At 46.1% G+C, this 13889-nt stretch overlaps 1 protein-coding gene across 1 annotated transcript in view; it reads left to right on the top strand.

The window, feature by feature from the left end:
* LOC311134707 (transmembrane protein 150A-like) overlaps positions 1 to 13889 on the top strand; it is a 106313-nt gene that overhangs the window by 37669 nt on the left and 54755 nt on the right. The gene's annotated exons all lie outside the window — the stretch shown is intronic.

Genomic DNA, 13889 nt, shown 5'->3' with positions numbered 1-13889 from the left:
TAAATAGTAAATAGGTTGCCATTTGGGATGGAACCAGCACACAAACACTAAGCTCTACTTCACCTACAACATTCTCTTGAACACACTTGTTGGGAAGAGAATAATCATCTCTGGCCCCCTGCCGTGCTATAGAAGATATAGCCGCCTCGCTGCCTTAAACGAATTCCTGAAGAAATTTTGCAAAGTCTCTTTTTGTGACAATTTTGACTTGCTGTGGGAGCAACCAACACTCTTTAAAAGAGAAGGGATTCACCCTAACCGCAGAGGTTCCCAGATTATCTCCATCAACATAGCAAACTGCTTAAGAGACTAACCGTCTGGTCTCCAGTCCTCCGTCTCCAGTCCTCCCCGTCATAATAAGCAACAGAGGACATGGAAATTGTATTATATCCCAGAGAAATAGAAGTGCAGTCAATGTAAGTAACCTAATCTATGTTCCTTTAACTGTTAACTGTTAGTATTGTCAGCAATAATAATATGCCCATAGAATTTAATTCCACTGTTTGCACTGAAACTGTCTGCCTTAGGAAGAAGCCCACTGTGGGCAGCTCACTCAGTACCGTTGGCTCAAATGTAAATGTCACTGAAATGTCTACCTCAGATCCGCCTCTCAGAATAGTACTAAAATCGCGGGTCACTACTTCACAGGAGAGCCATTTGAACGTAAACTTTTTTAAAAAATCAAAATGCGTTTTTTGGCAGAAATGCCTTCTGGAACATGTGAACTTTCATGTGCCTTAATAACAAACTTGTATGCCATGCCTTGTATAAAATTGTTGAATTACGAGCCTTTGGTTATGCCACAGAAAAAGACAGCAACCTTCCCACTAGCCATGATTGGCTGAGATAATGAGTGGGCTGGACATGCCGAGAGAGGAGTTCAGATTGGTCTGCCATATAGCACGCTTCTGTCTATTTGAGCTGGTCAGTATGTGTAGGTAATCCTGTCTAACGCAGCTTTTTTGAATGTATCATGTAGTGGAGCTGCATAAGTGTTGCTCCACTTTCAGGAGGATCGAGTTTTGAAATCAGTGGAATTAGAGTATGATAGCTAAAGAGATGGAGAAAACACCTGTCTCCGGATTACATCTTCAAACTAAGGGCAACCATGGCATCCGTGACAGGGAGACGCGTCCATCCATGCACAATGTATACAGGTAAGATAGTCTAGCTAGCTACATTTTCAGATAATACACGTTTCTAATTTTGACAGAGTGGTTTCATTTCAAGTTAAAGTGTACTGTTAGCTAGCTAGCTAACGTTAGCTGGCTGGCTCGCAAGCTGACGTTACGTGTATGATCTTATTATTTGTATCTCAGAGCCATTTGCTTGGCTAGTTATAGCCTAATGTTGGCTAGCTAACGTTGAACCTGGTTGGTTAGCTACCTGCAGATTCATGCAGGGTAGTAACGTCATGAGTTGGGATTATGGTTCATTGTTTAACTAGCTAGTCAACGTTAGCTGGCTGCCTCGCTAGCTAACGTTATGTGTATGATCTTCTTATTCGTATCTCAGAGCCATTTGCTTGGCTAGTTATAGCCTAATGTTAGCTAGCTAACATTGAACCTGGTTGGTTAGCTACCTGCAGATTCATGCAGGGTAGTAACGTCATGAGTTGGGATTATGGTTCATTGTTTATTATGGCTACAGGTTAATTTGCCTCACCTAAAGCCTATTCTCGTAGGAAGTTGCTATAGACCACCGAGTGCTAAAAGTCAGTATTTGGACTATATGTGTGAAATGCTCGATAATGTCTGTGATATAAACAGAGGGGTATATTTTCTGGGTGACCTAAATATTGACTGGTTGTCATCAAGCTGTCCACTAAAAAACTTCAAGCAGTACAGTGCCTTCCTATTTTGTTGCATTACAACCTGTAATTGAAATTGATTTTTATTTGGATTCCATGTAATGGACAGACACAAAATAGTTCAAATTGCTGAAGTGGAATTAAAAAATAACTTGTTTCCAAAAAAAATTTCAAATAATAATAACGGAAAAGTGGTGCGTGCATAAATATTCACCCGCTTTGCTATTAAGCCCCTAAATAAGATCTGGTGCAACCAATTACCTTCAGAAGTCACATAATTAGTTAAATAAAGTCCACCTGTGTGCAATCTAAGTGTCACATGATCTGTCACATGATCTCAGTATATATATACCTGTTATATACCATCACCCCGAGAACACCATGTTTTTCATCGGCAGGGACTGGGAAACTGGTCAGAATTGAAGGAATGATGGATGGCGCTAAATACAGGGAAATTATTGAGGGAAACCTGTTTCAGTCTTCCAGAGATTTGAGACTGGCACGGAGGTTCACCTTCCAGCAGGACAATGACCCTAAGCATACTGCTAAAGCAACACTTGAGTGATGGGAAACATTTAAATGTCTTGGAATGGCCTAGTCAAAGCCCAGACCTCAATCCAATTGAGAATCTGTGATATGATTTAAAGATTGCTGTACACCAGCGGAACCCATCCTACTTGAAGGAGCTGGAGCATGTTTGCCTTGAAGAATGGGCAAAAATCCCAGTGGCTAGATGTGCCAAGCTTATAGAGACATACCCCAAGAGACTTGCAGCTGTAATTGCTGCAAAAGGTGGCTCTACAAAGTATTGACTTTGGGGGGGTGAATAGTTATGCACGCTCAAGTTTTCTGTTTTTTTGTCTTATTTCTTGTTTGTTTAACAATAAAAAATATTTTGCATCTTCAAAGTGGTAGGCATGTTGTGTAAATCAAATGATACAAACCTCCCAAAAATCAATTTTAATTCCAGGTTGTAAGGCAACAAAATAGGAAAAATGCCAAGGGGGGAGAATACTTTCGCAAGCCACTGTACCCGATGCCTGCAATCTGGTTTAGGTTATCAGCCAATCTACCAGGGTATTTACAAACAGAACAGGAACTAAATCATCCACGTGTATTGACCACAACTTTACTAATGCAGCAGAAATCTGCTCTAAAGCGGTATCCACACCCATCGGATGTAGTGATCATAATATAATAGGCATATCTAGAAAAAACAAAGTTCCATAGACTTTACCTAAAATTGTGTATAAACGATCATACAATAGGTTTTGCAATGATTCCTTTGTCGAAGATGTGAAAAATATTTGTTGGTCTGATGTGTGTAATGAGGAAAACCTGACGACGCACTTGATTCATTTATTAAATGACCTCTTCCGGTTACTGATAGGCCTGCCAAGAACTGTCAAATCCCCATGGATAGATGATTAATTGGTGGTCCTCTGTAGCTCAATTGGTAGAGCATGGCGCTTGTAATGCCAGGGTAGTGGGTTTGATCCCCGGGACCACACATACGTAAAAATGTATGCACACATGACTGTAAGTCGCTTTGGATAAAAGCGTCTGCTAAATGGCATATTATATTATATTATTATTAATTGAAAAACTGTATGGCTGAGAGGGATGAGGGAAAGGGAATAGCAAATAAATCTGACAACACAGCAGATTGGCAAACATACAGTAAATTGAGAAATCACGTAACTAAACTGTCACGGATTCTGCCAAGGCTGCTCCTCCTCCTAGTTCGGGCAGGCTTCGGCGTTCGTCGTCCCCGGAGTACTAGCTACCACCGTTGAATGTTTCTATGTTTGATTGCTTTTGTCTGTCTTTTACACCTGTGTCCGTTTGTGTCTGATTACGTGTTCTATAAGTTGCCTGTTTTGTATTGGTTAGGTTGTGTGTTGTTTTTCGCCTGTCCGTAGTGCTGCGTGTTTTGTATCTGTTTCGTTGTTTATTGTTTTACGCATAGTTTGCGTATTGCTCGCCTCTGGTTTTCTTGAGGCCGTTTACTGTATATTTGCCTTGTGGTGTCACAAGTAAACTTTGTTGGACTAAGCTTCGGTGTCCTGCGCCTGACTCCCACACCAAATACACCTCAGCCTTGACAGAACAACACACCAGTATGGAGTCAGCAGGAGCAGTGGCGGCACCCAAGTCGCTGGAGGATCGGATCAGCGACCAAGACACCATGATCCGGCAACTTGGGGCCGCCATGAACGAGGTGTCCAACACTCTGCGCCAGTTGGTTACGGGAGAGGTGCCCACGCCTTCTCACACCATACCATCACCAACGGCCAGTCCTCCTCTCTCAGCACCGGAACCCAGTGGCATTCGGCTCTCGCTCCCGAGGGCATATGATGGTTCTGCAGCCGGGTGTCAGGGGTTCCTCCTGCAGGTGGAACTCTACCTGGCCACCATACACCCAGCGCCCTCGGGATACGAGAGCGTCTCCGCCCTCATCTCCTGTCTATCCGGCAAGGCGTTGGAATGGGCCAATGCTGAATGGAGGGGAATAGACGCCGCTACCATCACCTACGCGGAGTTCTCCCGCCGCTTCAGGGCTGTCTTCGATCATCCACCTGAGGGGAAGGCGGCGGGGGAGCGTCTGTTCCACCTCCGACAGGAGAAGAGGAGCGCACAGGAGTTCGCCCTGGAGTTCCGGACTCTAGCGGCGGATGCGGGGTGGAATGAGAGGGCCCTCATCGACCATTACCGGTGTAGCCTACGAGAGGACGTTCGTCGTGAGCTGGCCTGCAGGGACACCAACCTATCCTTCGACCAGTTGGTGGACATCTCCATCCGTCTCGACACCCTGCTGGCTACCCGCGGACGTCCCGAGTGGGGGTCGTCCATTCCACCCTCCAGCACCTCCGAGCCGATTCCCATGGAGCTCGGAGGTGCTGGCTCTAGAGAGAGGAGGAGAGAGAACCCGAGGGGGGCCATCCCCTGCACCAACTGTGGCCGTGGAGGACACACCGCGGCCAGGTGCTGGGGAGGGTCTCCTGGGAGAGGGGACAACAGGTCACGCACTGGGGAGTCATTTCAGGTGAGTAGGCGCCCCAGTTACCCTGAGTATACCTGTGAGATTTCCACAGGTGGTACCTCATTCCCAGCATAAGGCGCTAGTAGATTCAGGCGCAGCTGGGAATTTTGTTGATCGTGCATTTTGTTATAGGTTAGGAATTCCCCTTCGGCCGGTAGAAGCCCCCTTTCCGGTTCATGCCCTAGACAGCCGGCCGTTGGGGTCGGGGTTGATCAGAGAAGTCACAGCACCACTTAAGATGACGACGCAGGGGGGTCATGAGGAGATCATTCAGGTTTATCTGATTGACTCTCCTGCGTATCCCGTGGTGCTGGGGCTTCCCTGGTTAAGCACTCATGATCCTACCATTGCGTGGCAACAGAGGGCTCTTATGGAGTGGTCTGCTCAGTGTGTAGGGAGATGTCTAGGTGTTTCCTTAGGGGCGACCTCGGTAGAGAGTCCGAACCAAGTGCCCGCAATGCGCATTCCACCTGAATATGAGGATTTAGCACTTGTGTTCAGCAAAACGAGGGCAACACGGCTACCACCTCATAGACAGGGGGATTGTGCGATAGATCTCCAAACAGGAGCGGCACTTCCACGGAGCCGTGTGTATCCCCTGTCTCAAGAGGATACATAGCCGAGTCCTTGGCACAGGGATACATACGGTCCTCCACTTTCCCGGTTTCCTCGAGTTTCTTCTTTGTGAAGAAGAAGGACGGGGGTTTGCGCCCGTGTATTGATTACCGTAGTCTCAATCAGATCACGGTTCAGTACAGTTACCCTCTTCCACTGTTTGCGACTATGACAGAATCATTACGCGGAGCGCGGTTCTTCACAAAGTTGGATCTCAGGAGCGCGTACAATCTGGTGCGCATTAGGGAGGGGGATGAATGGAAAACAGCATTTAGCACCACCTCGGGTCATTACGAGTATCTCGTCATGCCATACGGGTTAATGAATGCTCCTTCAGTCTTCCAATCTTTTGTTGACGAGATTTTCCGGGACATGCATGGGCAGGGTGTGGTAGTATACATCGACGACATCCTAGTGTACTCTACTACACGAGCCGAGCATGTAGCCCTGGTGCGCCGAGTGTTGAGGAGACTGTTGGAGCATGACTTGTATGTCAAGGCAGAGAAATGCTTGTTCTTCCAGGAGTCCGTCTCCTTTTTGGGTTATCGGTTGTTCGTGTCTGGTGTGGAGATAGAGGTTGACCGTGTGTCGGCCGTGCGTAATTGGCAAACTCCAACCACTGTAAAAGAGGTGCAGCAGTTTTTGGGTTTTGCTAATTACTACCGGAGGTTTATCCGGGGCTTTGGACAGGTTGCAGCTCCCATTACGTCCCTGCTAAAGGGGGGTTCGGTTCGTTTGCAGTGGTCAGCTGAGGCGGACAGGGCATTTGTCAAACTGAAGAACCTGTTCACCTCGGCTCCGGTGCTGGCGCATCCGGATCCCTCTTTACCATTCCAAGTAGAGGTAGACGCGTCCGAGGCCGGCATTGGGGCAGTCCTGTCGCAACGGTCCGGCACGCCACCTAAGCTCCGCCCCTGTGCGTTCTATTCTAAGAAGCTCAGCTCGGCGGAGCGTAATTATGACGTAGGGGACAGGGAGCTGTTAGCTGTAGTCCCTAAAGGTGTGGAGGCATTGGCTTGAGGGGGCTCAACACCCTTTCCTCATTCTGACTGATCACCGTAACCTGGAGTACATCCGGGCAGCTAGGAGATTGAACCCTCGTCAGGCTAGGTGGAACATGTTCCTGACCCGGTTTGTTTTTAAGATCACATACATCCCAGGGTCCCTTAACGGTAAGGCAGACGCCCTGTCCCGGCGGTATGACACAAAGGAGAGGTCCATTGAGCCTACTCCCATACTGCCGGAGTCTTGTCTGGTGGCTCCGGTGGTGTGGGAGGTCGATGCGGAGATCGAGCGGGCACTGCGTACCGACCCTACTCCCCCCGAGTGCCCTGTGGGGCGGACGTACGTTCCGCTCGATGTTCGTGATCGCCTTATTTATTGGGCTCATACATCACCCTCCTCTGGACATCCAGGTATTGGCCGGACAGTGCACTGCCTTAGCATGAAATACTGGTGGCCAACGTTAGCTAAGGATGTGAGGGTTTATGTCTCCTCCTGCTCGGTGTGCGCCCAGTGTAAGGCGCCTAGACATTTGCCCAGGGGAAAGTTACATCCCCTGCCCGTTCCACAACGACCATGGTCCCACCTCTCGGTGGATTTTGTGACCGACCTACCCCCCTCCCAGGGGAATACCACCATTTTGGTCGTTGTGGATTGGTTTTCCAAGGCCTGTCGTCTCCTCCCAATGCCGGGTCTCCCTACTGCCCTACAGACCGCTGAGGCCCTATTTACCCACGTGTTCCGGCACTATGGGGTCCCCGAGGATATTGTGTCTGACCGAGGTCCCCAGTTCACCTCCAGAGTCTGGGGGGCGTTCATGGAACGCTTGGGGGTCTCGGTGAGCCTTACCTCGGGGTACCACCCAGAGAGCAATGGGCAGGTTGAACGAGTCAACCAGGATGTGGGTAGGTTTCTGAGGTCCTATTGCCAGGGCCGGCCGGAGGAGTGGTCTAGGTATATCCCCTGGGCAGAGATGGCCCAGAACTCTCTCCGCCACTCCTCCACCAATTTAACATCTTTCCAGTGTGTTTTAGGGTATCAGCCGGTCCTGGCACCATGGCACGAGAGCCAGATCGAGGCCCCTGCGGTGGATGAGTGGATTCGGCGCTCGGAGGAGACGTGGGACGCTGCCCATGTCCATCTGCAGCGGGCCATCCGTCAACAAAAGGCGAGCGCCGATCGTCACCGCAGTGAGGGGCCGGTATATGCACCGGGAGATCGAGTCTGGCTCTCGACTCGAAACCTGCCCCTCCGCCTGCCCTGCCGGAAGCTGGGTCGGCGGTTTGTGGGGCCCTTTAAAGTCCTGAGAAGATTGAACGAGGTGTGTTACAGGTTACAACTGCCTATTGAGTACAAGAATATTAACCCCTCGTTCCATGTGTCTCTTCTCAGGCCGGTGGTAGCTGGCCCACTCCAAGAAAATGAGATAGGAGAGACCCCTCCGCCCCCTTTGGACATCGAGGGGGCCCCGGCGTACAGGGTCCGGACCATCTTGGACTCGAGGCGCCGGATGAGTGGTCTCCAGTATCTCGTGGAGTGGGAGGGGTACAGTCCGGAGGAACTGTGCTGGGTGCCTAGGAGGGACATCCTAGATCCATCCCTCCTGACGGAGTTCCACCGTGGGCATCCCACGCGCCCGGGTCCGCGTCCTCCTGGCCGTCCTCGAGGCCGGGGTCGGCGCACTGCTGGAGCCGCGCGTCAAGGGGGGGGGTACTGTCACGGATTCTGCCGAGGCTGCTCCTCCTCCTAGTTCAGGCAGGCTTCGGCGTTCGTCGTCCCCGGAGTACTAGCTGCCACCGTTGAATGTTTGATTGCTTTTGTCCGTCTTTTACACCTGTGTCCGTTTGTGTCTGATTACGTGTTCTATAAGTTGCCTGTTTTGTATTGGTTAGGTTGTGTGTTGTTTTTCGCCTGTCCGTAGTGCTGCGTGTTTTGTATCTGTTTCGTTGTTTATTGTTTTACGCATAGTTTGCGTATTGCTCGCCTCTGGTTTTCTTGAGGCCGTTTACTGTATATTTGCCTTGTGGTGTCACAAGTAAACTTTGTTGGACTAAGCTTCGGTGTCCTGCGCCTGACTCCCACACCACATACACCTCAGCCTTGACATAAACTAAACAAAAAGAAGAAGAAACTATAGTATGGATGATAAAAAGTACCTTAAATGAAATTCTAGCCAAAAAAGTGAACTCGGCTCCATCCTTCATAGAGGCAGATGGCTTGTTCATAACAAAACCCTTTGATATTGCCAACCACTTAAATAACTTTTTTGTCGACAAGATTAGCGAATTTAGGCATGACATGCAAACAACAACCGCTGAGCCTTCATATTCATGCATAACGGACCAAATAATAAAAGACAAGCACTGCAGTTTTGAGTTCCGCAATGTTGGTGTGGAAGAGGTGACATTTATTTTGCTATCTATAAATAAGGACAAGCCACCTTGTACCGACAACCTCAATGGTAAATTGCTGAAGTTGGTAGAGGAATACATTGCGACTCTTGTTTGCCACATCTTCAATTTAACCCTAGAAGACAGTGCCCTCAGGCCTGGAGGGAGGCAGAGGTCATTCCGCTGCCCAAGAATAGCAAAGCACCCTTTAATGGTTCAAACAGCCGACTAATCAGCCTGTTACCGGTGCTTCGCAAACTTTGACAAAATACAATGTTATTTTACAGAAAATAAATTAACAACAGACTTTCAGCATGCTTATAGGGAAGGACACTCAACATGCCCGGCACTGACACAAATGACTGATAATTGGCTGACAGAAATTAATAATAACATGCTGACCAGACGTCCGCCATCACGCGCATGTTGATTTTGTCCACCCACACCAGACGCTATAAAGACACGCAGGTTGAAATATCAAATCGAACTCTGAACCAACTATATTAATTTTGGGACAGGTCGAAAAGCATTAAACATTTATGGCAATTTAGCTAGCTAGCTTGCTGTTGCTAGCTAATTTGTCCTGGGATATAAACATTGGGTTGTTATTTTACCTGAAATGCACAAGGTCCTCTACTCCGACAATTAATCCACAGATAAAAGGGTAAACAGAGTTTGTTTCGCGAGCGGTGTGGTCAACATGTAAGAAGATTGTGGGAGCTGTTTTGTTATATTTCAGTGCAGCTTTTGAGATCATTGATCATTACAAATTGCTGAAAAAAGTAGATGTTATGGTTTTGCATCCTATGCCTTATCATGGATTGAGAGTTACCTATCTAATAGAACACAGAGGGTTTTCTTTAATGGAAGCCTCTCTAATGCAAATTTGGTTGAGTGTTGCATAGCGCAGGGAAGCCAGCTTGGGCCATTATTGTTTTTACTAATGACCTTCCACTGACCTTAAATAAAGCCTGTGTGTCTATGTACGCTGATGACTCAACAGTATACACGTCGGCTACGACAGTAAAATAAATAACTGACACCCTTAACATAGAGCTCCAGTCAGTTTTAGAATAGCTAACTAGCAATAGGCTGGTGCTAAATATCTCTGAAACTAAAAGCATCGTTTTTGAGACAAAACACTCACTCAACATTAAACATCTAGATCTATTACTGAATAATGTGGCGATTGAGCAAGGTGAGGAGACTAAACTGCTGGGTGTAACCCTAGATAGAAAGCTGTCATGGTCAAAACAATAGTTGCTAAAATGGGAAGAGGTCTGTCCATTATAAGGTGTTGCTCTGCTTTCTTGACATATACATCTACCAGTTCTACAGGACCTGGTTTTGTCACACCTGGACTACTGCCCAGTTGTGTGGTCATGTGCAGCAAATAAGGACATAGGAAAATTGCAGTTGGTCCAGAACAGAACAGCCCGTATTGTACTTAGATGTACACAGAGGACGAATGTCAGTGGTATGCATGTCAATCTCTCCTGGCGCAAAGTTGAGGAGAGATTGACTGCATCACTATTGGTCTTTGTGCGAGGTCTTGCAGAGCTGCCAACTCACAAGCATTGGCCGTGAGACACGCATTTGACCCTCTTCTCACACTCTCACGGCACACCTCTTACAGTGGGGAAAAAAAGTATTTAGTCAGCCACCAATTGTGCAAGTTCTCCCACTTAAAAAGATGAGAGAGGCCTGTAATATTTCATCATAGGTACACGTCAACTATGACAGACAAATTGAGGGGAAAAAATCCAGAAAATCACATTGTAGGATTTTTAATGAATTTATTTGCAAATTATGGTGGAAAATAAGTGTTTGGTCACCTACAAACAAGCAAGATTTCTGGCTCTCACAGACCTGTAACTTCTTCTTTAAGAGGCTCCTCTGTCCTCCACTCGTTACCTGTATTAATGGCACCTGTTTGAACTTGTTATCAGTATAAAAGACACCTGTCCACAACCTCAAACAGTCACACTCCAAACTCCACTATGGCCAAGACCAAAGAGCTGTCAAAGGACACCAGAAACAAAATTGTAGACCTGCACCAGGCTGGGAAGACTGAATCTGCAATAGGTAAGCAGCTTGGTTTGAAGAAATCAACTGTGGGAGCAATTATTAAAAAAATAAAAAAAAATAAAAAATGGAAATGGAAGACACTGATAATCTCCCTCAATCTGGGGCTCCACGCAAGACCCCGTGGGGTCAAAATGATCACAAGAACGGTGAGCAAAAATCCCAGAACCACACGGGGGGACCTAGTGAATGACCTGCAGAGAGCTGGGACCGAAGTAACAAAGCCTACCATCAGTGACACACTACGCCGCCAGGGACTCAAATCCTGCAGTGCCAGACGTGTCCCCCTGCTTAAGCCAGTACATGTCCAGGCCCGTCTGAAGTTTGCTAGAGTGCATTTGGATTATCCAGAAGAGGATTGGGAGAATGTCATATGGTCAGATGAAACCAAAATAGAACTTTTTGGTAAAAACTCAACTCGTCGTGTTTGGAGGACAAAGAATGCTGAGTTGCATCCAAAGAACACCATACCTACTGTGAAGCAGGGGGGTGGAAACATCATGCTTTGGGGCTGTTTTTCTGCAAAGGGACCAGGACGACTGATCCGTGTAAAGGAAAGAATGAATGGGGCCATGTATCGTGAGATTTTGAGTGAAAACCTCCTTCCATCAGCAAGGGCATTGAAGATGAAACGTGGCTGGGTCTTTCAGCATGACAATGATCCCAAACACACTGCCCGGGCAACGAAAGAGTGGCTTCGTAAGAAGCATTTCAAGGTCCTGGAGTGGCCTAGCCAGTCTCCAGATCCCAACCCCATAGAAAATCTTTGGAGGGAGTTGAAAGTCTGTGTTGCCCAGTGACAGCCCCAAAACATTACTGCTCTAGAGGAGATCTGCATGGAGGAATGGGCCAAAATACCAGCAACAGTGTGTGAAAACCTTGTGAAGACTTACAGAAAACGTTTGACCTGTGTCATTGCCAACAAAGGGTATATAACAAAGTATTGAGAAACTTTTGTTATTGACCAAATCATTATTTTCCACCATAATTTGCAAATAAATTCATAAAAAATCCTACAATGTGATTTTCTGGAAAATGTTTTCTCATTTTGTGTGTCATAGTTGACGTGTACCTATGATGAAAATTACAGGCCTCTCTCATCTTTTTAAGTGGGAGAACTTGCACAATTGGTGGCTGACTAAATACTTTTTTTCCCCACTGTATATCGCACTCCTTGAAAAGTACTGCTTTTATTTTTAATTAGTCCATTGTATAGTCAGCGCGTTAACTTTTCAACTCCAAATCGTTTTGAAATCGGATCATCTGCGCCTGCAATTTAACATCAGGAGCTGAACCTCTATCATTGTCCTGTTTTGCCACCTTGAAGCATATGATTGGTCTAGTTATGTAAGGGATCAAGGGGATTGGATGAATGTTTGAAAGAAACGCCCCTCAAAATTAGTGGCGCTGAATGGAGAGAGAGAATGTTTTCTGCTGGTAGGGCTGTTTTATGTACAATGTTGTCAACAAATTAGGTTGCTCTTACTCCAGTCCCTATTGCAGAATGCAGCCTTTTGACAGCATGTACTAAAGTCAATTTAATCCACACTTGCATTAGTCCCCTCGGTTAGCGATTGGCGTTTAGGCTGTGACAACGAAAAGGCAGCAGACAGACCTACAGTATGTTTTAGCAGGGAAGTTAGGTAGGGTGACCTGATTATATAACTGTGAAATAATTTTTTCAAACAGATTGTGAACCCAAAAGTGTATGTTTTATTCTAGAGGGGCGACAATAAATATAAAAAATATTTGGTTAGGGTGTAGGGGCACATTTATGTAATCTTGTCTTCAGGAGATTTGATTTATTTACTTAATTTAGTCTGATCAGTGGAATAATTCTCATTCTTAACAATGGGTATATAGGGTAATTACTGTGCTTGTCAGCAAGAACACGACTGATATTCCCCACATTTATTTTATTATTCCACTTCTTCCCAATTTTGCCAGTGTAATCACATATTTGAAATCTGATATGGCTACTTGTGTCTTTGAAAATGAATTATTTGAGGCTATGTATTTTTGCAGCCATTCATAGACCGTTTTCATTAAGTCATACTAATAAGTATTGGATATTAAATGCTCCAGGAATCAAATATTTTTTTTTACATTTTAGTATTGTGCACATGGAGAGCAAGCAGGATTTTCTTCCAGCCTTATTTTGAAGCGATAGTTCACCCAAATTACAAAATGTTTGTGTCCTTACCTTGAAAGCAGTCTATGGACAAGGAGACTGCAATCTATGATTTGGTTACCCACTGCCATCAACCATTATTAATATAATTTTTCTACTTGGAATTTCATCCCCCAAAAATCGCAGAGTAACAAAGTCGTCAAATTGTTTATGTTAATTTAATGTTCAAAGCATCCTGAATACACCTGACCTATGTTTATTTATGTATTAATTTTTTACCCTTGTCATACGCCTAAGCCATGTCAAAATATTTAGAATTATGTGAATTTGCTTTAAAACAGTAACATTTTCCATCTAGGTTGTGTCAGGGGGCAATGAAATTCACATAGCAAACCTCACTCCAAGCTTTCATCAAAAGTTGGCAGCCCTGGTGTTGTGTCAGGGGGCAATGAAATTCACATAGCAAATCTCACTCCAAGCTTTCATCAAAAGTTGGCAGCCCTGGTGTTGTTCGGTTAAAGGTACCGAATTGTCAATTCAAGCAGTTGGCACACAGTTCGGACACTCATTGGTACCACACAAGACATGCAGCCAGAGGTCTCTTCACAGTCCCCAGGTCGAGAACAGAAGCTGGGAAACGCACAGTATTAAATAGAGCCATCCCTACATGGAACTCTCTGCCACCCCAGGTAACTCAAGCTAGCAATAAAACCAGATAAAAAAAACTGACAAAAGAATACCTTATGGCACGATGGGGACTGTGAAGAGACACAGAAATTTTTATGTGTTCTGCATTGTATTTTGCATTGTATT

The sequence above is a fragment of the Coregonus lavaretus genome (assembly GCF_964263955.1).
Source record: "Coregonus lavaretus genome assembly, chromosome: 1".
Lineage (NCBI taxonomy): Eukaryota > Metazoa > Chordata > Actinopteri > Salmoniformes > Salmonidae > Coregonus > Coregonus lavaretus.
Note: the sequence above shows the minus strand (reverse complement) of the source record. Positions and strands in the feature narration are given on the sequence as shown.